The sequence below is a fragment of the Pan paniscus genome, chromosome 22 (genome assembly GCF_029289425.2).
Source record: "Pan paniscus chromosome 22, NHGRI_mPanPan1-v2.0_pri, whole genome shotgun sequence".
NCBI classification, from domain to species: domain Eukaryota; kingdom Metazoa; phylum Chordata; class Mammalia; order Primates; family Hominidae; genus Pan; species Pan paniscus.
Window position 1 is genome coordinate 27,164,470 of NC_073271.2, and position 26,420 is coordinate 27,190,889.

General features: G+C 41.0%; 1 pseudogene; it reads right to left on the reverse strand.

Moving 5' to 3' along the window:
* Positions 1-8,845: 8,845 nt before the first annotated feature.
* LOC100975081 (ubiquitin-protein ligase E3A-like) lies at positions 8,846-23,033 on the reverse strand (annotated as a pseudogene).
* Positions 23,034-26,420: the final 3,387 nt, after the last annotated feature.

A 26,420-nucleotide genomic window follows, 5' to 3' on the forward strand; every position in this document is an offset into this window, starting at 1 on the left:
CAACAGTGAGAGGAATCTCAGGACCAATCATTAAGGTTATGAGATCTCTTTCTTCCGTGAGTCTCAGAAACCACAGAGTCACAACAGAAAAAGCAGATGATCTGATTGACAACGATCTAGAGTCTGCGTGATAGGTGCAGTGAAATTCCCAAGGTGAGAAATTTGGGGCAAAAAATGAGGGCATGGAGGAGTCCTGGCTGTGTGCAGAGGTGAATAACACCAGGAGGCAGTGGAGACAGACTGGGACATTGTGGAAGGATCTGCAGTCTAAGGAAGTGCGGCTGGATGAGGGTGGGGAGACAGGGAAAAGATAATACAAGCAATACTCTAGGAAAATGATGGGCGATGTTGTTAACAGGGGGCAAATTTCAGAGTTGGAAATAGTACAGGCAGAGTCCAAAGCCTACCTCATTCTCTAATAAGCTGCTCCTCTCTAGTTATCAAGGTAGAATGATCTGATAAACTAATTGATGCTATAAGTGTCATGGGATATGCTGCCAGGGTTATCTACTTCAGCAGGAGCCTCTTCCCAGACAAAGCAAAGGTACTTGAAAGAGGATTCTTTAGTGATAGAATGACACACACTACCAACAGACACTAAGGGTTGTACTTGTGAGAACTCGAGTTTCCGGATAAGGATGTCCTTCAATACTTCCCTCAAATCCTATTACACAAGCAAGGTCTAATCTGCCTTAGAAAGCCTCAGTGCTGCCTGAGGCTCAGCTCTTGAATGGGTTTTGTAAAAAGGTTGTAGCTCTCAATTTGAGTTCCTCTTGCCACAGCCTACAGTGTCCAGGCATCCTCCCCTGCTTTATCCTCCACCCTCACCCTAGGCTGCTCTCCCTTTCTCATCTCTCTCCCTCACTCATCTCTAGCCACCCTGGTCTCTTCTCTGTTTCTCCAATATTCCTTTCTTCCCAAAAGACTTTGCACATGCGATTCTTTCTGTCTGGAAACTCTTCCATCGACTTTTCAAGAGTCTGCTGCTTCTCACTGTTCAAGTCTCTGCCTGAAGGTCACCACCTCAAGAAGGCTTACCCAACCACCTGACCTCAAACAGGTCCTGAGCCCACTACCCACAGTGCTTATCCCAGAGGGTACTTTGTGTATTTCTTACCCTCCAGCTCTCCCACCAGAAGCGGGGGCTCCTTAAAGCAGGGACTGCTGGTATGTGCTCAGCCCCTCACACAGCCTCACCACAGTAGGGGACCTGATAAATCATAATGGACTAAATGAGTGCCGGAGTGATCCATGAGTAAGCATCTGAGAGAGGCAGTGGAAGGATGGGGGGGCAAGAGGAAGTGGTTCCATCAGCTGCCACTTACTCTTTTTCTCACAGTATACCTTCTCTTGTCAATTTTTGTTTTGTTTCTTTGAGACAAGGTCTTGCTCTGTCACCCAGGCTAGAGTGCAGTGGCGCAATCTCGGCTCACTACAGGCTCAACCTCCCAGGCTCAAGCAATTCTGCATCAGGCCCTCAAATAGCTGGGACAACAGGCACGCACCTCCATGTCTGACTAATTTTTGTATTTTTGTAGAGACGGGGTCTTGACTTGCTGCCCAGGCTGGTCTCGAACTCCTAGGCTCAAGCGATCTGGCCACCTCAGTCTCCCAAAGTGCTGGGATTACAGGTTGAGCCACCACACCCAGCCTGTTTGTCAATTCTAATAAAATTTCCCTGTGTGGAAGACTTGTAGGGGAGGAGACAAGAGGGAATTTCTGATTTTCATTGAGTCCCACTGTGCCCTCGGGATGACCCTGGGTCGTACACAGCCCAGAGCCCAACTCTGGCCATAGGAACATTGTTATAGGCTGAACTATGACCTTCCCAAATTCACATGTTGAAGCCCTAACCTCCAGAACCCAAGAATGTGATTGCATCTGGAGATATGGCCTGGAAAGAGATGATTAGGTGAAAGAAGTTGGTAGGGTGGGACCTAACAAAATCTAAGTGGAGTTTGTATAAGAAAAGGATATTTGGTGGTCGGGCGCGGTGGCTCATGCCTGTAATCCCAGCACTTTGGGAGGCCGAGGAGGGCAGATCACGAGGTCAGGAGATCGAGACCATCCTGGCTAATACAGTGAAACCCTGTCTCTACTAAAAAATACAAAAAAAAAAAAAAAATTAGCCCAGCATGGTGGCGTGTGCCTGTAGTCCCAGCTACTCGGGACGCTGAGGCAGGAGAATCATTTGAACCCGGGAGGCAGAGGTTGCAGTGAGCCGAGATCATGCCACTGCACTCCAGCCTGGTCGACAGAGCAAGACTCCATCTTTAAAAAAAAAAAAAAAAAAAAAAGGATATTTGGGCACACAGAGAAACACTAGGAATGTGCACACATGGAGAGAAGACCACACGAGTTCACAGCAAGGAGGTGGCCCAGTTACAAGGCAAGGAGAGAGGCCTTAGAAAAAAACAATCCCACTGGCCTTGATTTTGGAGTTGCAGCCTCCTGAACTGTGAGAAAATAAATTTCTGTTGTTCAAGCCACCCAGTCTGTAGTATTTTTTTATCGCAGCCTGAACAGACTAATACAAACATTAATAGTCTTATTACATCATGGATAACTTCAATAGACAATGGTAAGTTGGACAGAGCAGACCTCCGTCCAGGGAAATGCTGTGGGTGGGGGTAAAGGACACAGATTTTGCAATGATATCCCAAAGCCACCACTTGCTCCCTTGGGCATGTTACTTAACCTGTGAATCCATATCCTCTTCTATGAAATGACACTCATGGAAGGATCACAGGAGATAAGGTTTATAAAAGCATTTTTCATAGTTCTTAAAGGTCACTGCTCAACACATGCCAATGCCCTGCCCTCATCTTTCTGTCCAACTCGGTTACATAGGAGTAGTAAGGCCCTGGTTCTAAGAGAATTGGAAAATGCCAGATAGATTAGTAAAAATTATTGAGTGAAATAAATGCATATAAGCCTGAGTGTGTGCACAAATGCATGGATGAGGTTCCTAAAATGAGGCAGGTGTGGCTGTTCTCTGAGCCTATTGTGTAAGCCTGGGATCCATTCTAATGAGTGGTTTTGTGCTATAATTGTAGTTGGATAGACTGACTAACACCAGAGGCCACAGGTGACCCTGGTGGAACATTTGGAAGAAAAAGCCAGAATTTGATGGAGTACTTCACCAGTTTCCAAATGCCAAATAGAACTAAAATCGTATTACCGGCCAAGTAAAGAAGAATCCAGCTGAATTATTAAGAACATGAGTCATTTTGAGGCTCCTTGGAATTAACCATGTCTCTGAGAATTCACATTCTTCTGTAAAGATCTCCCTTAAATAACTATTTTAGTGTTACCTTTCCAAGGAGAAGAGACCTCTTAAAATCCCTTGGTTCCTGTTGAGCTGCCAGATCCCGAGGTGATCAAACAGGACAACAAGCCAAACTGAAAGAAACAACCAGGCCTTTATTCATTTACCACGAGAGTGAAGGCAAGAGACAAACAGAAAAAGGAAGGAGGGGGAAGAACTAGGGTTAAAAAGTACTGGGTCAGAGTACTCAATGGAGAGAAGAGTCTTAGTCAAGGTCCCCCTATAAGGAACATCTTGGTGGATGTACCTGAAAAGTGCCCCCCCCTCTAGCAGGGCTATAGATAAGGAGGACACCAAATAGAGATGTCTTGGCTATGAATGCAAATATCTGTAAGTATGAGCAGTAAGTGTGGAGGGACTTGAATCCTTGACTGCACCTCCCTCCTCCAGACACTACGATGTGGGGAGGACAACTTTCTCCCATGAGACCTGCCAGGAAAAGCCTTGCAATTGCCTTTGGTCAGACCTGAGAGATCATACCCAGGACTTCAACCTGGAGCTGGACTCTTCACTATTGATAAGATCTCCACCACACGTTGGTCTGAAGCCATGGGTCTTAACCTTAGAGTCTGGAATTACTAGAGAATCTGTTTAAAACTATAAATCCTCTCCTCTGAAAATGCACATAGATATATTTGGCATAAAATTTCATGAAATTTATAAAACCATGAAGTCTACCTGTAAACCCAAGGTTAAGAAATCCATCACTACAGAGGAACAGATTACTCTGTCAGGGATTTGAATAATGTATAGGCCCATGTGGCTTTACTGTGGGATGTCACTAGAGGATGAAATCAGGTAACCTGGCCAGTGACTGCAGAACCACTCTGATAGAACCCCAGAACTGGCTTCACCTGTGATATGGTTTAACCACCATGCTCATTTCTAAAGGTGAACACTGGTATCGTGTGTGTGTGTGTGTGTGTGTGTGTGTGTAAAACAACTGATTGAATAAGTTTAACAACCCAGCAAGCACATATAGCTTGTGAGACTCAAGAAATACTTAAGTTGGTGCTCAATAATTGTATTAGTTTGCTTAGGTTGCCATTACAAAATGCCACAGACTGGGTGGCTTAGACAACAGAAATTTATTTATCACCATTCTAGAGGCTGAGAAGTCCAAGATTAAGGTGCCAGCAAGATACGTTTCATTCTGAGGCCTCTTCTCTTGGCTTGTACACAGCCACCTTCTCCCTATATTCTTATATGACAGAGAAAGAGAGAGCTTTGCTTTGCTCTGTCTCTTTTTTTTTTTTTCTTGAGACAGAGTCTCGGCCTGTCGCCCAGGCTGGAGTGCAGTGGCACAATCTCGGCTCACTGCAACCTCTGCCTCCGGATTCAAACGATTCTCTTGCCTCAGACTCCAGAGTATGTGGGATTACAGGCGTGTACCACCATACCCATCTAATTTTTTGTATTTTAGTAGAGATACGGTTTCACCATGTTGCCCAGGTTGGTCTTTAACTCCTGAGCTCAGGCAATCTGCCTGCCTCAGCCTCCCATAGTGCTAGGATTACAGGCATAAGCCACCATGCCCAGCTGGTCTCTCTCTCTTCTTATAAGGACACTAATTCTATCAGCTTAGGCCCCACCCTTATGACCTCACCTAACCTTGCCACCTAAAAACCCAATCTTCAAATACAATCACAATGGAAGTTAAGGCTTCAACATACAAATTTTGGAGGGACACAGTTCAGTTCATCGTCATATTTAAACCAGTTCTTCCTTCTCGACCTCAAAAGGATTTCTCCCACTAAATTGAAAGTCTCTTTGCACTACTGGAGTTGAGCCAACCATGAAACAATGACAAGTTACTTCCAGAGATACCCAATATCCTTGGATTATGTTGAACATTTAGCATAGAACCTACCTATTCTTAATAATGCTTCTTTCTGCAAAGGAAAAATAAAATTTTTCCAAAAATTTTACAGATTTTTCTGCTGGGCTATATATATTGATGGGGAGTAACCACAAATTCACACCCCACTGTGAGATTAGATTATATTCCCACTCTACTTCAGCAAGGTTACAAACCCTACTGAAAGCATAGTGGCCATGCAGGGCAGAAACAGATGTAATATATACTTCACCCTCAAAATGTTTCATGGAGGGCATGTAGTCACCATTGACTTTTTTGGCTCAAGGTAAGATCTTGGTGGAAAACTGCCAAGCCACTGCCCTTTTAATACACATGGCTTATATATATCATCATTTCAGAAGCACTTATATTAAAATAAATGAGATGCATTAAAATCTGTGTGCTACCCTTTAACAAAATTTTTACAAATATCAAGCTCTCCTACTTCTTGAACCCAAATTAGCACTAGCAAGGCCTCATCCTCCTCCAGGGGGTGAGGGTTGTCAGTGCCTAAATGTCCCTTGTATTAGTTCATTCTCTCGCTGCTAATAAAGACATACCTGAGACTGGGTAATTTATAAAGAAAAACAGGTTTAATGGACTCACAGTTCCACATGGCTTGGGAGGCCTCACAATCATGGTGGAAGGCAAGGAGCAGCAAAAGCACATCTTACATGGATGGTGGGAGGCAAAGAGGGATTGTGTAGGGAAACTCCCCTTCATAAAGCCATCAGATCTCATGACACTTATTCACTATCATGAGACCAGCATTGTAAAGACCTGCCCCTATGATTCAATCACCTCCCACCGGGTCCCTCCCACAACACATGAGAATTATGGGAGCTACAAATCAAGATGAGATTTGGGTGGGGACACAGCCAAACCATATCATCCCTGAACAATACAGCTTCTCCACTTCTGGAAAATTCATGTTCTTGGGGTGCTTAAAACACTATGATTCACTGCATTTTGCCTGAAAGGTGATTGAAACACTCATAAGACATTATCAGAAAAAAACTAGTTCAATTTGGAAAAATAATACATGGATCCAGTTATAGAAACTCAAAGGAATGCATGAATTGGACTGAGAAAACAGTCACAGTAAGAGACCCTCCTCTAGCTCAGCAGCTAAGATTTCTCTGTTTCCATGTCATTAGCTAACATGCTCTGAATAATTTTAATTGTTCATATAGATCAGTAACTGAAGCTTTACAAAGCCCTACATGAAAGGTTGTTTTTCCATAAGTGCAGGCTTCAAATTAAAAATTCATTCAAAGTTACCAGACGAATTGCCCACTGAAGCAAATAATTGAAATTATCAGAGTATCAAATAAAAATGTTTAAGTTCACTTTTTTTTAAAAAATCTATAAAATGTTGCTAACAAAGTAATTTTTAGTTTTCATTTTTAAACTGTCAGTGCTTTTTTCCAGATACCATTCATCCCTGAAAAAAATCATATTTTGGTCTATAATTGCAAAAATTATTTTTCATGGGTAGTTTCATATTTCTAAATGTCACTTCATTTTAATTTTTGTAATTCTATCAATTTCATGTCTGGAGTTCTTCCCTGCCACCTCAGCTGAGCTCACATGCCCACTGGTAGGTGCTGTAGGATTTCCTCTCACAATTATAGCCTTAAGTTATTAATGTTTGAGACAGGGAAAGAGAGAGGAAGATTCTTATAAACGGCTCTGAGCATCTACTGAGGATGAGAAGACTTTAACTAAAATCAACTTGGCTCTTGAGAACACATTTCTCTTTGACGATTGAAACACCTAACCTTGTCATTCAAGTTAAACTCAATTGCTACCATTTTAAAATGCAGCGACTCAGTATTAAACTCAGTCGATTCAAGCCTCTGTTCCTCAGCTCCTTTCTCCCTGGGAATGGTTTTTACTGGCGGGTGGGTTTGCAGCACTGTCCTGGCATCAGGTGTAAGAGGCAACTGGAGTTGGCATCCACAACTGACGTCCTCCAAACCCAATCAAGTTTGCCTTAGGTTCACTAGCTCTGTCCCAGAATGCTGCAACTCACCTCCAGTAGGAAAAGAGGACATAGAATGAAGGGATTGGGAAAATCTAAGTGGCTTTTCTCTGCTCTACCTCATACACAGTGAGATCTAGTGTATTAGTCCATTTTCATACTGCCATGAATAAATACCAGAGACTGGGTAATTTATAAAGAAAAAGAGGTTTAATGGACTCACAGTTCCACATGGCTGGGGAGGCCTCACAATCATGGCTGAAGACGAAGGAGGAGCAAAGGGACATCTTACATGGCAACAGGCAAGAGAGTGTGTGCAAAAGAACTGTCCTTTATAAAACCATCAGATCTCATGAGACTTATTCACTATCACGAGAACATCATGGGAAAAAACCAGCCCCCATGATTCAATTACCTCCCACCAGGTCCCTCCCACAACCCATGAGGACTATGGGGGCTACAGCTCAAGATGAGATTTGGGTGGGAACACAGCCAAACATATCATCTAGATTCTGTTAGACTCTCTCAGCTCATTACCTGGACACCTTAGCTATACAGTCTCCGATGCCATGTTGGACATTTTTGGGTCAAGAGGAACAAAGTGTGGTCAACAAGGCTGGAGAAAGAGGAATCTTCAGTACACACTAGCATCCAAACCATGTCTACTTTCTCTCCAAATCTCCTCCTCACTCCCGCTGGATAGACTTTTATCTCCTTTCTTTCACTAAGGTATAATTTACATATAGTGTATGAACAATTCGATTAGTTTTAACAAATGTATACACTTTTGTAACCTATAGTCTTATCAAGATATAGAATATTCTATCACACCAGAAATTTTTCTTATGCTTCCCAACCCCCCATCAATTACCACTCCTAGGCAAACACTTTTCTGATTTCTATCATCACAGATTAATTTTGTGTGTGCCAGAATTTCATATAAACGAAATCATGCAGGTTGTGCTATTTGGGGTCTGGCTTCATCCACTCAGCATCATGTTTTTGAGATGCATGCATGTGGCACTATTAGTAATTTACTCCAATATATTGCATTGTATGAAATTTTTTTCCAATTTCTCCCTTCCATCTTTATTGATTCTCAAGATTTTGCACAGAAAACTCTTTGGGGGCTAGAAGAGCAGTAATTGCATCACACTGTTTCCAAGACTTCAAGTTTCAAAAACAAATCATTAAAAAAAAAATACAGCTCCTGATTTGAATTAGATACAGGGACAAAAAAGTAGCACATACTTGAAGGTTACATGGTCTACAAATGGTGGCAATATTTTCCTTGGGAGAGTAGTTCTGTTGGTATGTATTTTTTAAATACTCAAAAGGCTCAACCTCAAGCAGTAATAAACACAAGCAAAAGTGATTTAACCCTTAAAATAAATACCAGAAAAACCTCTCTGTACATAGAAGTGAAAGAATATGTAACACTTTCACTCAAAAAATTATAATAATAAAGGATTTGTTCATATATGTAGCTGAAATCTGCTGTTCCGGCCCACATGTCCCCAGTAAAGAAGGGAGTCACAGACAATAGGTGACTACTGTGGTTTTCTTACGGCCTTTTTATACTGGGACACTACCACCACCACAAATTTATCCCTCTAGTTATATTTTTAAATTTAAAAAAAAATTTTTTTCTTCCTGTTTTGTGTTTTGTTTTGTTTTACAGCATGCCAAATCCTTTCACATATGTGATGGCCTTCAACAACCTCTCTTTTAAGTTTTTCTTTGCTTGAATATTCTGGAAGTAAAAGCACATTAAAGCAAGTAGGAGATGTAGGTAACCTTTCTGTGTCTGGGCCATTTTTGGCTAGAATCATCACTAATTTTCCTAGTCCTCCCACAGGTGCTCTGTCTGTGCCCAGTGCAAACTGCAAGAAGAGTCTTTTCTGTTCATCCATAAATGAATGATTTCCCAGAACTCCCTCATCAGAACGGAGTCCCTGGTATAGCCACCGTCATATTCCGTAGTTTCTTCTAGTGCTTGGAAATCTAGATTCTGGCTTCCACATATAAGCAATTCAATTTCTTCTGGTCTCAGTAAATAAGGGAGATTCACTGGACACCATATGAAAACCTCTCCGAAAAGCCTTGAACTGTTTTTCTACTGATTGAGAATGTAGTCAGAATAAAGATTGACAAATTTCTTCCTGTTTTCATTTGTAATTGGAATTTTATCACCATTTTCCTTTAGATCATACATCATTGGGTTACCAAAAAGATCTATCTGTGATACCTGGAAAGTAATCATCATGTCATCTTCCACATTCCCTTCATACTCCAATAAATCTTTTAAACTCTGATATAAAACTGGGTGACAGTCTCCCAAGTGATAAAAAGTTCCTTTTTTCCCCATTACCTTCCTGTAAACAACCATGGGAAAATTTACACCCAGTATACAGTTATTGTAAATAGCCAGACCCAGTACTATGCCAATCAGAGTAAACCAACCCTCAGTTTGAAAAGATGGATTAGCCGGGTGTGGTGGCTCACACCTGTATCCCAGCACTTTGGGAGGCTGATGCAGACAGATCATGAGGTCAGGAGATCGAGACCATCCTTGTTAACATAGTGAAACCCTGTCTCTACTAAAAATACAAAAATTAGCCAGGTGTGGTGGCGCACACCTGTAGTCCCAGCTACTCAGGAGGCTGAGGCAGGAGAATGGCATGAACCCAGCAGGTGGAGCTTGCAGTGAGCAGAGACTATGCCACTGCACTCCAGTCTGGGCGACAGAGTGAGACTCCATCTCAAAAAAAAAAAGAAAGAAAGAAAGAAAAGAAGAGAAGATGGATCAAATCAAAACAAATTTGTAAGTTCATCGTACGTGAACATACCAATATCTGGATTGAAGATTTCCTCCACAACCAGCTGAAAAAATTATTTGGAAACACCTCCCTCACCTTGTTCTCCTTCAAATTCCACATAGAACTGCTTCAAGTCTGCAGGATTTTCCTTAGTGATCATCTCTAGCCGGACAAGTGCATCATCTATGATATGGTCACATCTAACAATGAGTCTCATATATGGATTCAACTGCTGTCCTTGAACTAAGCTGTAGAGAACAGTGATTCTTCGTTCACTGTACATGGGAATCCTATTGTCATAATATAATCCCAAATTCTTTGTGACAGCATACACTAAAAAGGGGTATGTCATAAAAGAGAATTTGTTCTGTTTCTACTTTGAAAACAGTATAATCTTTATGCATTTCTAGAACCTCTTTCAGTGGTTCATTAATAAACTCTTCAAAAGGGATAAGGGATTTTTGACAATCCAGGGTTTTAACACCAAGTTCATTTTCCAGGGGGTCCACTCAAGGACCTTTCTTGTTTCTTCTCTCTTCTTCCAAAAGCTCCTGAAGTGTCAGCTCACTGGACTCAGGGATGGGCTCTTCATCATCTTCCTCATTGTGATTTGTGTCCACTTCCCCTCCCACTACCATTTGCATAGTAAATCACTTTCAAGCACTTCGAAGCAGCAACAATGGCATCATCATCATTCACTAGATTTTGACTATTAAATTCGTTGCTTATGACTTTGTAAGTAGTAAGTTGCTGAAATGTCTCCATCATTCTCTGAATCTGGTCTGCACTGTATTTAGACCACAGTCTGATCAGTTTTCCTTGGGCTGCAAGGGGTAGCTTGCTCACTGCTTTGCAAAATAATGGCAAAGCCATTTCCAGATATTCAGGACTGTGGAGATTTCTGTTCTCCATTACTATAATGAACAAATTCAGATAATTAGGATCTTGAGAGTATACCCTGTGATACATCAAGTCACATTCCACGTTAGGTGACAAATATACAAGTGCATTGAGAAAGGCAACTTCAATTTTTTTATTAGAGAGCAATCTGGTGTAGACCCTTCTAATGGCATCAGTATCCACAGACACATCATCAGGGCCTAATTTTTGCAAATTGTTTTCTCCCTGTGAGCTATCACCTGTGCTTGAGGAAGATGCTTCTGAGTCTTCTTCCATAGCAGCAGCAGAACATGCAGCTTTTCCCTTTTCATTTTCATTCTTCTCTTCATCCTTTGCTTGAAGAGACTTCAGTTCTTCCTTGGTGTGTTGTTTAGCTTTCCGGAAGCTCTCTACCAATGCCTCAGCACTAGAAAAAACTCTTCCAATAACACAGTTAAGGGGGAATAATCCTCTCTTTCTCTACATAATTCAGTAATTTCATATACCTTCTCTTCTGTTAAGTAAGTCACACCTTTAAAATCTATATGAAAATTTTACAGTTTATCTAGTCATCTAATAGACATTTAGATTATTCCCAATTTTTTACTACTATGAATAAAATTGCTATGAATGTTTACATACAAATATTTTTGGACATATATTTTTATTTATCTTGGGTAAATTGATCTACTAGCACTATGTGTCCCTAGATAAAGTGTAAACGTGCTGGGTCAAAGGGTAGATGAATGTTTCGCTTTATTAGAAACTGCCAGTTTTCCAAAGTGATTGTACTTAAGTCTTTTTGGAGGGTAACTGCTCTTAGTACACATCATCTTCTATTCTATTGTTTAAAAGGTAAGTTTTACATTCTTTTTCCTCCAAGCAATAGCTGCCTTAAAGCCCCACATATTTTCTTCCCTAAAAAGTTCAGATTTTACAAATACAAAATGCTATCGCTCTACTAAGAATTATAAAAGCTTATTTTAGAACAAAAAGCCAAGGATTTGACTCTTTGTTCACACTGTGTTCTTTCTGGTCTCCCCTTCACTGACAGTCTAAGATTTGTGGCTTAGTTTAAATGGCCAAAGAGCTACAGGGTCACAAGTGGTGAAGAGAAAGAAAAACACGAGATCAGATTTTAAAATAATCAGCCAGCAATTTGGGACACCAAGCAATGCCCAATAAACTTGCCAAACAAGTTTATTCTAAAGGTTTGATAACAGCCAATGAACGGTGCAGGAAAAATACGTTGACCACGGCTGGGGACATTTCATTTACTATTTCTGTGGTATTTCCAACAGAGAAACAAGAGAATGAATTTGTCTTTCAGTCAAGAGCTATCACTATCAATGTATTTCTATGATGTTAGGAGAAATCCTGAATATTGCTATAAACATTATCCCTCTGTATACAAATTAGAGCTATTGGGCTATGATTTTTTTTTTTTGAGATGGAGTTTCGCTCTTGTTGCCCAGGCTGGAATGCAGTGGCACGATCTAGGCTCACTGCAACCTCCACCTTCTGATTTCAAGCGATTCTCCTGCCTCAGCCTCCCAAGTAGCTGGGATTTCAGGCATCCACCACCACACTCAGCTAATTTTGTATTTTTAGTAGAGATGGGGTTTCACCATGTTGGCCAGGCTGATCCCGAACTCCTGACCTTGTGATCCGCCCGCCTCAGCCTCCTGAAGTGCTGGGATTACAGACATGAGCCACAGCGCCCAGCCCAGGCTATGATTTTTATATAGGCAACAAAAATTTCTTTTAAAAAAATTCCAAAAGTACATATACTAGTCAGTTGCAGTTCTCAAGGAATTATGACTCCCAAAATTCATGACCTGGTGTAGCTCTTGCCCCTTCAATTGAAGCTGAATAAAGCAGGTTACTTAATAAATACTAGAATTCAGTGGAGGTGATGCTTTGCAACTCTGGAACTGAGCCTTTAGAAGGGCTGGCATCCCTGCTTTGTTGCCACTAGGAGCTCTGCACAGCCATTGAAGTACAGATATTCTTCCAGAAGGATGATGTGAGGATGACACAAAGAGAAGGAGAGGATGTGAAGGAGAATCGGAGTGCAAGTGACAGTGAGAACTGAGGCCCCAGACGTAATGATCCCAAGTCAGTCATCTGATGTGGTCCAGTCCAGCATATATCACATGGAGCAGAGGCAAGCTGTTCCCACTATGCACCTTGTGAATTCCTGACCCACAGAATAGCAAACAAATAAAACTGTTATTCTTTTAAGCTACTAAACATAGAGGGTGATTTTTCATGTAACAATAGAAGTAGTCTTGTGGGGAGTACCTCATAATCAGTTGACTGAAAAAGAAAATGTTAGGCCTGATTTACAGATGCTTCTGTATGATATGCAAGCATCACTCAAAAACAGACAACTATAGCACCACAGCCCCACCCAGGTATGGCTGTGAGGGACAATAGGAAGTGAAATTCTCCCTGCAGGTAGAGATCTACACTGATTTATGAGAAGTAGCTTAATATTTGACTGATTGGGCAGAGTCTGCCGGGGCGGGGGTGGGGGGGAGAAACATGATTAGAAAAAAATGACAAAATAGTTATTGAGAAGGGGAATATAAATGGAGTTCTCTGAATGCCCACCATGTAAAAATGTTCAGATTCCATGTGACTGTTCACTGAAGAGCTATCTCAGCAGAGGAGGATCTTATTAATAACATGGACAAGATGACCTGGCATGTGGATATCCATTTGGCTCTTTTCCACATCATCCCACTTCTTGCCCAACAACCTCATTAATCAATTGGTCACAGTGGCAGGGTTGAAGGGTATACATGGGCTCAGTAAGATGGATCCAATCCAGCCACTGCTGAGTGCTCAATCTGCCAGCAGCAGAGGCCAGCCCTGAATCTCTGATGTAGCCTCACTACCTGAGAGAATCCTCTAGTCACCTGGAGGCATCATGGAAGGGGCAGTGGTTTGTTCCCACTGGAAAAGACACTTACTCTGCATGTAAATGTGCCTTCCCTGCCTACAATGCTTCTGCCAAAATCAGTGCTTGTAGACTCAGAGACGGCCTCACTAATTATCAAAGTGTCACACACAGCCTTGTTTCCAAACCAGGAGATCATATTCCATCAAATAAAATATGACAATAAGCTCACATGTATAGTATTGACTAGTCTTACCATGCTGCCAATCAGCCACCAGTCTGAAAAAACAACTGAATAACCTTTGGGAAACTTAGTTATGACACCAGCTTAGGGACAACACTTGGCAGGGAAATTATAGCTAGTTATATCATATTACATAATAAGGAATTAAACTTTTAGTTATTCCGCTAGGAAAGAACGATGACCAGCAGGAATGGGCAGAGGAAGAAGGAAATTATAACACCAGTTAAGCCTGTCTGTCCAGTTATAAAAACAAAGACTAGTAATTCTGGCTATTGTTTTTCTTACTTTCATATAAATATCTGTGTATATATTAACCAATTATGTTCCTTTCTTCCCCTTCTCTCATTAAGCTAGTATTGATCATCAGATGTGTTAATAGTTGGTTAGTCTTTTATCTCAGTATTCAGGTTACAAGATATCAAAGGAAAAGTGTGATGCAGCTTAAAGGGTAATAACAGTGCTGGAGAGGATGTGGAGAAATAGGAACACTTTTACACTGTTGGTGGGACTGTAAATTAGTTCAACCATTGTGGAAGACTGTGGCAATTCCTCAAGGATCTAAAACTAGAAATACCATTTGACCTAGCAATTCCATTACTGGGTATATACCCAAAGGATTATAAATCATGCTGCTATAAAGACACACGCACACATATGTTCATTGTGGCACTATTCACAATAGCAAAGACTTGGAACCAACCCAAATGTCCATCAATGATAGACTGGTTTAAGAAAATGTGGCACATATACACCATGGAATACTATGCAGCCATAAAAAGGATGTGTTCATGTCCTTTGTAGGGACATGGATGAAGCTGGAAACCATCATTCTCAGCAAACTATCACAAGGACAAAAAACCAAACACCACATGTTCTCACTCAGAGGTGGGAATTGAACAATGAGAACACTTGGATACAGGAAAGGGAACATCACACACTGGGGCCTGTCATGGGGTGGGGGAAGTGGGGAGGGATAGCATTAGGAGATATACCTAATGTAAATGATGAGTTAATGGGTGCAGCACACCAGCGTGGCACGTGTATACATATGTAACAAACCTGCATGTTGTGCACATGTACCCTAGAACTTAAAGTATAATAATTTAAAACAAGGGTAATAACATCACCCAGAGATGGATTAGATGACACATGAGACTTTGTATCCTTTTGGGGCAAGGTTAGCAGATGTTAGGTTGTTTGGGGGGTGGTTGCATCAAGTTAGAAAGTTAAATATATGTTAAAAAGGTATATATGGTGCCACGTTAACAATGGGTTGACTACGTAGTTTTATGCATGCCAACTGGTCTACTAGCACTATGATTCCCAGAATTATCTTCTGGGAAACCTGAGCAAGATTTGGAAGGCAGAAGTGAATGGCAGCCACTGACTTTTCAAAGACCATCATTGTGGTTTTGATTTGCATTTCTCTGATGGCCAGTGATGATGAGCATTTTTTCATGTGTTTTTTGGCTGCATAAATGTCTTCTTTTGAGAAGTGTCTGTTCATGTCCTTCGCCCACTTTTTGATGGGGTTTTTTTTTTCTTGTAAATTTGTTTGAGTTCTTTGTAGATTCTGGATATTAGCCCTTTGTCAGATGAGTAGGTTGCAAAAATTTTCTCCCATTTTGTAGGTTGCCTGTTCACTCTGATGGTAGTTTCTTTTGCTCTACAGAAGCTCTCTAGTTTAATTAGATCCCATTTGTCAATTTTGTCTTTTGTTGCCATTGCTTTTGGTGTTTTAGACATGAAGTCCTTGCCCATGCCTATGTCCTGAATGGTATTGCCTAGGTTTTCTTCTAGGGTTTTTATGGTTTTAGGTCTAACGTTTAAGTCTTTAATCCATTTAGAATTGATTTTTGTATAAGGTGTAAGGAAGGGATCCAGTTTCAGCTTTCTACATATGGCTAGCCAGTTTTCCCAGCACCATTTATTAAACATGGAATCCTTTCCCCATTGCTTGTTTTTCTCAAGTTTGTCAAAGATCAGATAATTGTAGATATGCGGCGTTATTTCTGAGGGCTCTGTTCTGTTCCATTGATCTATATCTCTGTTTTCATACCAGTACCATGCTGTTTTGGTTACTGTAGCCTTGTAGTATAGTTTGAAGTCAGGTAGTGTGATGCCTCCAGCTTTGTTCTTTTGGCTTAGGATTGACTTGGCGATGCGGGCTCTTTTTTGGTTCCATATGAACTTTAAAGTAGTTTTTTCCAGTTCTGTGAAGAAACGCATTGGTAGCTTGATGGGGATGGCATTGAATCTGTAAATTACCTTGGGCAGTATGGCCATTTTCATGATATTGATTCTTCCTACCCATGAGCATGGAATGTTCTTCCATTTGTTTTTATCCTCTTTTATTTCCTTGAGCAGTGGTTTGTAGTTCTCCTTGAAGAGGTCCTTCACATCCCTTGTAAGTTGGATTCCTAGGTATTTTATTCTCTTTGAAGCAATTGTGAATGGGAGTTCACTCATGATTTGGCTCTCTGTTTGTCTGTTGTTGGTGTATAAGAATGCTTGTGATTTTTGTACATTGATTTTGTATCCTGAGACTTTGATGAAGTTGCTTATCAGCTTAAGGAGATTTTGTACTGAGACAATGGGGTTTTCTAGATATACAATCATGTCGTCTGCAAACAGGGACAATTTGACTTCCTCTTTTCTTAATTGAATACCCTTTATTTCCTTCTCCTGCCTGATTGCCCTGGCCAGAACTTCCAACACTATGTTGAATAGGAGTGGTGAGAGAGGGCATCCCTGTCTTGTGCCAGTTTTCAAAGGGAATGCTTCCAGTTTTTGCCCATTCAGTATGATATTGGCTGTGGCTTTGTCATAGATAGCTCTTATTATTTTGAAATACGTCCCATCAATACCTAATTTATTGAGAGCTTTTAGCATGAAGGGTTGTTGAATTTTGTCAAAGGCCTTTTCTGCATCTATTGAGATAATCATGTGGTTTTTGTCTTTGGCTCTGTTTATATGCTGGATTACATTTATTGATTTGCGTATATTGAACCAGCCTTGCATCCCAGGGATGAAGCCCACTTGATCACGGTGGATAAGCTTTTTGATGTGCTGCTGGATTCGTTTTGCCAGTATTTTATTGAGGATTTTTGCATCAATGTTCATCAAGGATATTGGTCTAAAATTCTCTTTTTTGGTTGTGTCTCTGCCAGGCTTTGGTATCAGAATGATGCTGGCCTCATAAAATGAGTTAGGGAGGATTCCCTCAAACCACAATGAGATACCATCTCACACCAGTTAGAATGGCAATCATTCAAAAGTCAGGAAACAACAGGTGCTGGAGAGGATGTGGAGAAATAGGAACACTTTTACACTGTTGGTGGGACTGTAAATTAGTTCAACCATTGTGGAAGTCAGTGTGGCGATTCCTCAGGGATCTAGAACTAGAAATACCATTTGACCCAGCCATCCCATTACTGGGTATATACCCAAAGGACTATAAATCATGCTGCTATAAAGACACGTGCACACGTATGTTTATTGAGGCATTATTCACAATAGCAAAGACTTGGAACCAACCCAAATGTCCAACAATGATAGACTGGATTAAGAAAATGTGGCACATATACACCATGGAATACTATGCAGCCATAAAAAATGATGAGTTCATGTCCTTTGTAGGGACATGGATGAAATCGGAAATCATCATTCTCAGTAAACTATCGCAAGAACAAAAAACCAAACACCGCATATTCTCACTCATAGGTGGGAATTGAACGATGAGATCACATGGACACAGGAAGGGGAACATCACATTCTGGGGACTGTTGTGGGGTGGGGGAAGGGAGGAGGGATAGCATTGGGAGATATACCTAATGCTAGATGACGAGTTAGTGGGTGCAGCGCACCAGCATGGCACATGTATACATATGTAACTAACCTGCATGTTGTGCACATGTACCCTAAAACTTAAAGTATAATAATAAAAGAAAAAAAAAAAGACCATCATTGTTAGTGCAACAAGGGATAGAAGCAGAAGTGCTGGCAGATTCCAGCCCTCATTCATTTTTTCCCTCCTCTGTATCTAGCTCTTCTTCCTGACTGCAAGCTTTGCTGACTGTGATAGGTAATTTTATGTGTCAAACTCAGAGGGCATTTTGAGATGAAATTAACATTTAAATTAGTGAACTATTAGGTAAAGTAGATTGCCTTCCACAATGTGGGTGGGCCTCATCCAATACATTAAAGGCCTGAACTGAACAAAAAGATCAGCCTCCCTGAGCAAGAGGAACTTCTCCAACAGACTGCCTTCAGCCTTTATCTGCACCATCAGCTCTCCAGGATCTCAGACTTGCCAGTCCCCCTGCAGATTTTAGACTTCCCAGCCGCCGTAATCACGTGAGGCAATTCCATAGATAGAAAGATGGGTGGATGGATGGATAGATAGATGATAAACAGATGATAGACAGATGGAGATAGATAGATAGATGATATACAAATAGATGATATACGGATAGATGGGTAGATAGATAGGCAGGCAGGCAGATAGATCCTACTGGTTCTTTTTCTCTGGAGAGCCTGAACACACGGGCCAACAATCTTTCCAGGCCCATAACCAGATGCAAAGGCAACAACAGAGTTCCCAGGCTCCTTCCCAGTTTCATTGCTCAGCTGCTGCCCCTGCCTTCCCACAGTCCTTTGTGAACTCTGCCCTTGTCCACTTGCACTAGCATTTCAGAAGGCACGGTTATAGACATTTCTCTGATCCTCCAACCCCTCCTCGTAAACTATACTTCTCCAGCCCCTTCCATAATGGTATAAGGCTTTATTCCTATGATAAATCCCTTATTCTATAAAACTCGTAATGGTTCTGCTGTCTTTATTGTACCATGACTGATACAATGTATTACCATTTTGTGCAAAAGAAATTGTGCTAACATTCTCAGCATAGGCAGTAAAGCACTCACACTGTAAAATGGTTCTCATTTCTTGTCCCATTCGTCCACTCATTCATTCACTGAGGAAACATTTGCCGAATACCTACCATAGGCCAGGTGCTGTTCTAAGACAGCAGACTTAAAATACACAAAGGGCTGTGATGTGAATATGATCAGCATCTAGAACTATAACCACTGAAGGGAAATTGCCAGGAGGAGATTTCAGTTCAATATTAAGAACTTTCTGACAATTAAAACTGCCTCAAAGGAATGGCCTCTCTGTTCTAAGGTAGTAAGGGCCTAGTACTACAGAAATTACCTAGCAACTTACTTACTTACTTCTGACACATCAGAAGCCCTGATGCATCAGTTAGCAGAGTTGAATATTCACCAGGTTCAATTTTATATTTATATTTGATGATTCCAATATATTATATGCTATCTGTGAGATTTTGAGACTCTATATTCTGTCTGTATTCTAAGGTGACTATGAGATATAGTAGGATTATATAGTAGTCTCAGAATAATACCAAAAAGGGAAGAGAACAGGTGTCTTTTGTTTACCATATGCCAGGCAATATTCATTAGTTGTTTTATAATCCTCCCAAAACTCTAAAAAGTAAGTGTTATTATCCCTTCTTTATGGATAAAGACACTGAAATTCAGCAAGTTATAGTGACTTATTCAAACATCTCAGCCACCAATCAGAAGAAACTGAAAACTTTCTGACCCCAAATCTATGTTTTTTCTTATGCTGTATCACCCTCAAATTTCAGCATTTTTATGTAAGAATTAGTATGGGTCGGGCACAGTGGCTCATGCCTGTAATCCCAGCACTTTGGAAGTCCCAGTCAGGTGGATCACCTGAGGTCCGGAGTTCAAGACCAGCCTGACCAACACGGAGAAACCCCATCTCTACTAAAAATACAAAATTAGCCAAGCATGGTGGCGCATCCCTGTAATCCCAGCTACTCGGGAGGCGGAGGTTGCGGTGAGCCGAGATCGCGCCATTGCACTCCAGCCTGGGCAACAAGAGTGAAACTCTGTCTCCAAAAAAAAAAAAAAGAATATGATTACTATTCATAATTATTGTAAGATTATTAACTTTCACATAATAAAGCATAATTCCCCATTTTTCAGGTCAAATCTTAATGCATGCATATTTCAATATATCTTAGAATATATATTGTATTAAATATATTAAGACAATAACACTACATCATTTGTCAAATGTTTTGTATGTTCCAACCACTCCAAAGTGCTTTACATTCTCAATTCATCCTCACAGGAGTCCTGCAAATGGAGATATTTTTTAGCCTTATCCTACAGATAAGAACAATGAAAATCAAAGAGGCTAAGACATGTTTCTAAAGTTGATCAGCAACTAGAAAGTGGCAAGGCTGGAATTCCAATTTTGTTCTGGTTGACTTTGAAGCTCCTTTTCCATGTTCTGGGTACCCTGGATTACTCTCTCCCTTGGGCTGGGGCGGGGATGGTAGATTTTTCTTACCATATTTTGCAAGATGACTTGCTCTTTCTCCTATATGTTCCAAGATTATTTGCTGCCTTCTCCCTCTGGTTGTCTCCTTAAACAACTTCTTGTTTATTTCTATAACAGTTTCTACTTTCAGCCCCATTTAAAATAAAAATTAGGAAGACTCACCCCATCAAGCCATTTCAATATGTGGAATTGGTTGAGCAAATAAAAAAATTTGAGAATACTGAAGTTGCCATGGATGACATATTACTACCATTCGTTGTAATTTAGGTGTTGTAAGCTTTTTTTGTTTTTTCCACTTTGCTCAATCAAGCACTCCTAACTTGATGGTCTTGCTTCTAGCTATGATTCAAATCCACGGAGGATTTCATTTTGACTTTAAACTATAGGTGATTTGCTGTAGGAGATGCTTAAGACAACCAGAGATATAAATTGCCTCATCTACCGCCAAGGGAAAAATGATTGTATCTTGTAATATGAACCTCAGGATAGGGACGGGCTTGTTGGCTATATACTCCTGTTACCAACATCAGCTACAAAGAAGAAAAATAGAATTAAGGAGATCATTTGTTTTCAGCTCATTACAGGGAAAGGAAAACTACGTTAGTACATATGATTCATATATAAAGAGGAACATATACATAAACACACAGTGGGAGAGAAGCAAGCTAGCATTTATTAAGTCTTAATATATACCAAGAGCTTCAGGTACCTTAAACAACCCTAAGAGATTTGGTTATTTCCATATTATGAAGGAAAGAATTGCAAAAAAAAAAAATCTGAGTTTATAAACCCCTCCAAAAGTCCAGATTTTCTGTACTATATTCTATTGACTTTATGTACAATCTTACATAAATTCCTCTTAGAAATTCTGAGATCGTTGTATATCACTTACCTTTAATATTTCAGAATGAAAATAAAGTCATGAATCTCCAAACGGGACTTCAGACTCATCTGCAGCCTCTACCAATTGTCCCCTCTTCTTTAGTTTTTCTTACCCTGTTTACAAGTGCCCCTATATTTAAGTCTTGACAAAAATTGTTTGGAAGCTTTGATGTTTATATTGAAAGTGCATAGAAAAAAAATTTGTTTCTCCCACTTAGAAAGCATTAGAAAACTTCTAGCTACCTGGAGATGACGTCTATTGTTATGAGGAGCCCAAAGCCCATCTCACTTGATTTGGGGGCAACATCTTGCCCTCCTGTGGAAAATCACCCTCCTCCTCGCTGGTGGTGTTGATGGAGTTGTCATTTAGGATGCCTCCCCTTTCCTGATTCAGGGGCAATAAACTAGGTCGGATTCTCCCTGTCCCCAACAAGGATTCAAATATTGTGCAGCAAACTTCAAAGACAGAAAACATTTGGAGCAGATTTATCCCAAAAGTGATGCTCACAGACACTGTCCATTATTCTCCTCACTCTGCCCACATGCTTGTCCCACTTATTGCTTATTTATTTATCTTTTTCTTCGGTTCTGTGTGCTATCCCATATCCTCCCATTACATTCCTTTATTTTTCTCTCCCTGTTATTAGCTAGAGGTAGTTTCTGTTGCCAGCAACCAAAGTGCCTGAGCTGACCATCCAACCATTGATAGGATACGTAGAGCCCCAGTTAGACATTTACAAGTCACTGCCCTGGGACAAATTGTGACACTGGGCTCCCTGGTTCTCTCTTTCCTGGATGCTTGTGTCTCCTTCCACCTGTGTTTACAGGATGTGCACTTTTATTATCAATTTGCCATAGTCAGCTAATCCCTTCTGAGATGATAATGAATGATAATAGCTAAAGCTGCATCATCCACTAAAAGAGGTTTTATTTCAGTAGGAAGCACAAGAAAACTAGAAAATGTGGCCGGGTGCAGTGGCTCATGCCTGTAATTTCAGAACTTTGGGAAGCCAACGTGGTTGGATCACTTCAGATCAGAAGTTTGAGACCAGCCTAGGCAACATGGTAAGACCCTGTCTCTACCGAAAAAAAATACAAAAATTAGCCGGATGTGGTGGCACACACCTGTAGTCCAAGCTACTCGGGAAGCTGAGGCACCAGAATCGCTTGAACCCAGAAGGCGCAGGTTGCAGTGAGCCAAGATCCCCCCACTGCACTCCAGCCTAGATTACAGAGTGAAACCCTGTCTTAAACAAAAACAAACAAACAAAAAAGTAGAAAATGTGGCAGACACAGAAGAGTGAGACACTAATCGTGGAATTCCACATATGCTAAGAAAAGATGTACAATAAGTCATCCTGTGTAAACAGTGTCTTCCAAGACTCTCCACAATTCATGGAATTTCCCACTCAAGGACTCTGTGTCCATTTTTAATTAACCAGTTACTGAACATTGTACCTAAGACCATGACAACTTATGCTCAGCCATTCCATGATCTTCCATACCCAGTGCAGACAAATTTATTAGGGTTTAATTCAAAATGTGCAAAAAGAAAAATTTGCAAATTGTTTTTAAAAAGGTACCATCTACTCTTTCACTATTAGGAGCAAGTTTTACTGCAGATTGCTCAAATAATAAATTCCTGGGATTGAGGCCCGTCTGCATTACCTTGTGCTGCTTCTTTTTCTCTGTGCACACTCACAGCGTAATCAGAGTAAACTACTGCAATCCATACCATCTTGCAGATGTTTCATTATGTTCTTCTATGAAATAGGCTTCTTAACCAAGGACAAGAGAAATTGTCAATTAATACCTGTCTCATTTAATCTGCAGGTGAATAGAGGGCTCAGACAGCTGTGTTTCCTCAGGGGCTTCTAATTTAAAAAGATTAAGAATATATCCCTGCCTGAGTTTCCCAGATTTCTCAATACAATCACTTTTACTCCAAGAACGCTGGCTACAGCACTATCCTATAAATAAATGCCAGTCATATTTTGAGAAAGACTCAAATCAGATAACTATAATTGCAAGCATGAAGTCAGTTCTAAATAGGTTCTGGACCCTAAACACTACAGATTCCTACTTTCCACTTTATCCCAGGCCCCTACCTGGAAAACGCTCCCTCCCCTCTGTTCAATTAAATCGTCCATGTCCTTTGAGGCACATGTCATTCCCTCCATGAAAGGTTCTGTGACCCACTGACCTCATGGTACATCCCTCTCCTGGGACCCATGAATCCCTTGAAATTGCAAGAGTCTCTTGAGGCACTTAGCATAACTGGTCACACACTCTGACCTCGAGGGAAATCCCAAGGCTTCTCTCCTCCTGTTTAGACAATCTATAAAAAATATCCTTGGACCCTGCCAGATGGTCCGGGGATATTTTGAAGAACAGAGGTACAATTAGGGCACAGAGCTGACAGGGCACAGGAAGAAGATGTTTAGCTGGAGGAATACAAATGAGGTGAATAGTCTGCTTTTAAAAAGATTTAAAAGGATTTTCTTCTCTTGTGTGTGGCGTAGGCTATAAGTAAAATTTATCAGGTCAAGATCAGCATTTGGTGTAACCTTGATCTACCTCTAGTCTAAGTCTAAATTTACAGGGATACAGAGAGCCCTTGAAGCTGGGCATGATTCAGACTAGCAGCAGGGTTGGAGTCTCCAGAGAAACTAGGTCCATAGGTAATAAAGAATTCCTTACACCTGCAGGGTTCTGTACATGGCATCTATCTAGGATAGAGGCTGGAAGCTGAAGGGAGATTCAGGGAGTCCTGGGTTCTGCTTCTGGCCGAATCCCATCCTATTAAAAATCATACACCACCTTGTAGAGTTAGTTGTCTATTTTAAACTCTTTCTAGTTTTACTAACAGACTGGAAACCCCTTGAAGAGAATTATCTCCCTAGCAACCATTTATCATGCCTTCCACATAATAAATGTAAAGTGCTCAATGGTTTAAATTAGAAATGACTTCTTAGTGAAAAAAAAAATCACCTGGAGAAAAAGAAATATCCTAACCAAAATATCCTACCCAACAAGTAAAACAGGCAATTTAATACAGCTATGCACAGTAGAACTCGCTAGAATAATTGCTTCCCCAGACTGCAGGCTCCAAGGGGAAAGATTCACCTTGTGCCCGCCACAGAGGAGATCAACAAATAACTATACTTAACTAATTAACTACAAGTAACTCAAAAGTTGTATTTCAACACCCCCCATATTAGTTTTCTATTGCTACTGCAACAAATTACCACAAACTTAGTGGCTTAAAATGACACAGAATTATTGTCCTATAGTTCTGTAAGTCTAAAGTCTAACTGGACTAAAATCTAGGTGTCAGGAGGGCTAGGTGTCTAGGTGTAGGGCTAAGTTCATTCTGAAGGCTGGAGGGGAGAATCTGGTTCCTGGCCTTTCTCAACTCCTAAAGGTGGCCTGCATTCGTTGGCTCATAGCCCCTCCCTCCATCTTCAAAGCCAGCAGGGTAGCATCTTCAAATCTCTCTCTGTGACTCAGACACTTTTGCCTCCCTCTTAATAAAGACAATTGTGATTACAGGCAACCACAGTAATCCAATAAAGCTTCCCATCTCAAGACCCTTAACTTAATCTCATCTGCAAACTCCCTTTTGCCATGTTAGGTAACATATTTGCAGATTTCAGGAATTAGGATGTGGACATTTGGGGGCCATTGTTCTACCTACCACCACTCCCCCACCACAAACACACACACACACACACACACAAACACACAAATGACTATGTGGCAATGTCAGACATTTGTGAAGCTCCCCAGTGCTGATAAAGGACTTTTAGAATTTTTCACATTGCTCCCATCAGAGAGATAAAAACACAGCAAAGGAAAGATGCCACTACCCCCACCTTCCAGGGGAGAGCGGGTACATGTCTTCTCCTCTGTGGCCAGCCTCTCCCTTGACTTCTTACACTGCGGCTGCAACTACAAAGTTCATCGCCAACTGAAATGTATTAATCAAATAATTTTTATATGTGATAGGTGGTTATGGGAACCTCTTTTATAAAGAAAACGAAGTTAAAACCAGAGGATCACTTAAAATTGGGGTGTACCCACATTTATTTTGTCAAGCTCCAGCATCTGTAATCCCAGATATTTGGGAGGCTGAGGCAGGAGGATTGCTTGAGCCCAGGAGTTTGAGGCTGCAGTGAGCTATGATCATGCCACTGCACTCCAGCCTGGGCCACAGAGTGACACTCTGTCTCTAAAAAAGAAAAAGAATATTTTATCAAGCTCAGCATCCTGAATCCCACTCAGAAGGCTACTGCGCCCATGATTCTTTAGGGCTTTAGCCTCAAAAGTGAAGCAATGTGGGAGCCTTCCCTAGAAAAATCAAATTTCTATGATTTGGTTTTTGAACAAAATAAGTAACAGAGGAGAAGAAAGAAAAACAGAGAAGACCAGAGGAGAAGAGGAAATGAGAGGGAAAGGAAAGGGAGGAGAGGAGGAAAAAGAGAGATGGTAGATAAAAATTTTCAGGGCATGCTTCCTTAGGAAGCAAAAACTTAGGCAACGCTTGCATCCGGTTTTCCTGAGGAGTGCAACACACTGGAATCTGGAGTGGAGGAAAGGACAGTAGAGTGGCAAAACATAGCAAACAGAAGGGTATCCTCTCCCAGCTGGGCACATCTTCAAAATCAAGTATATCGTGCCTATCACATGGACAGCCTCCAGATGCTACACGGAAACTAGAACCACATGGGGAGGGAAGGAGAGCAGTTGATCTGTAGGCTTGTTCTTGTCTCCCCTTCTCATCAGTCCAAAGTTCATATAAGTTGTGTTACCTGGTCGCTCTGGGAAGCCATTGGGAAACCAGACATCACTCCCTGAACACAGTCTTTATCTCAGTTCTGAAGGAGTAGGAAGGCCAGAGCCCTGTGAGCCTGGTCTTAGCTAACTCCAAGTTCAAACTCAACTGATCCACCGTCTCTAGGGATGCCTTTGCAGGACAGACCTTGATGGAAGCATGGGACCTCAAACCCCCCTGGTCTGTCTTTAGCTACTACATTCAAGGCCCCAGGAACTTAGTTAAGACAATTCATCCCCAGGGAAACTAGCTGGGCTTCCATCTTGCTTCTTCTTGGCCACAGGACCAAGA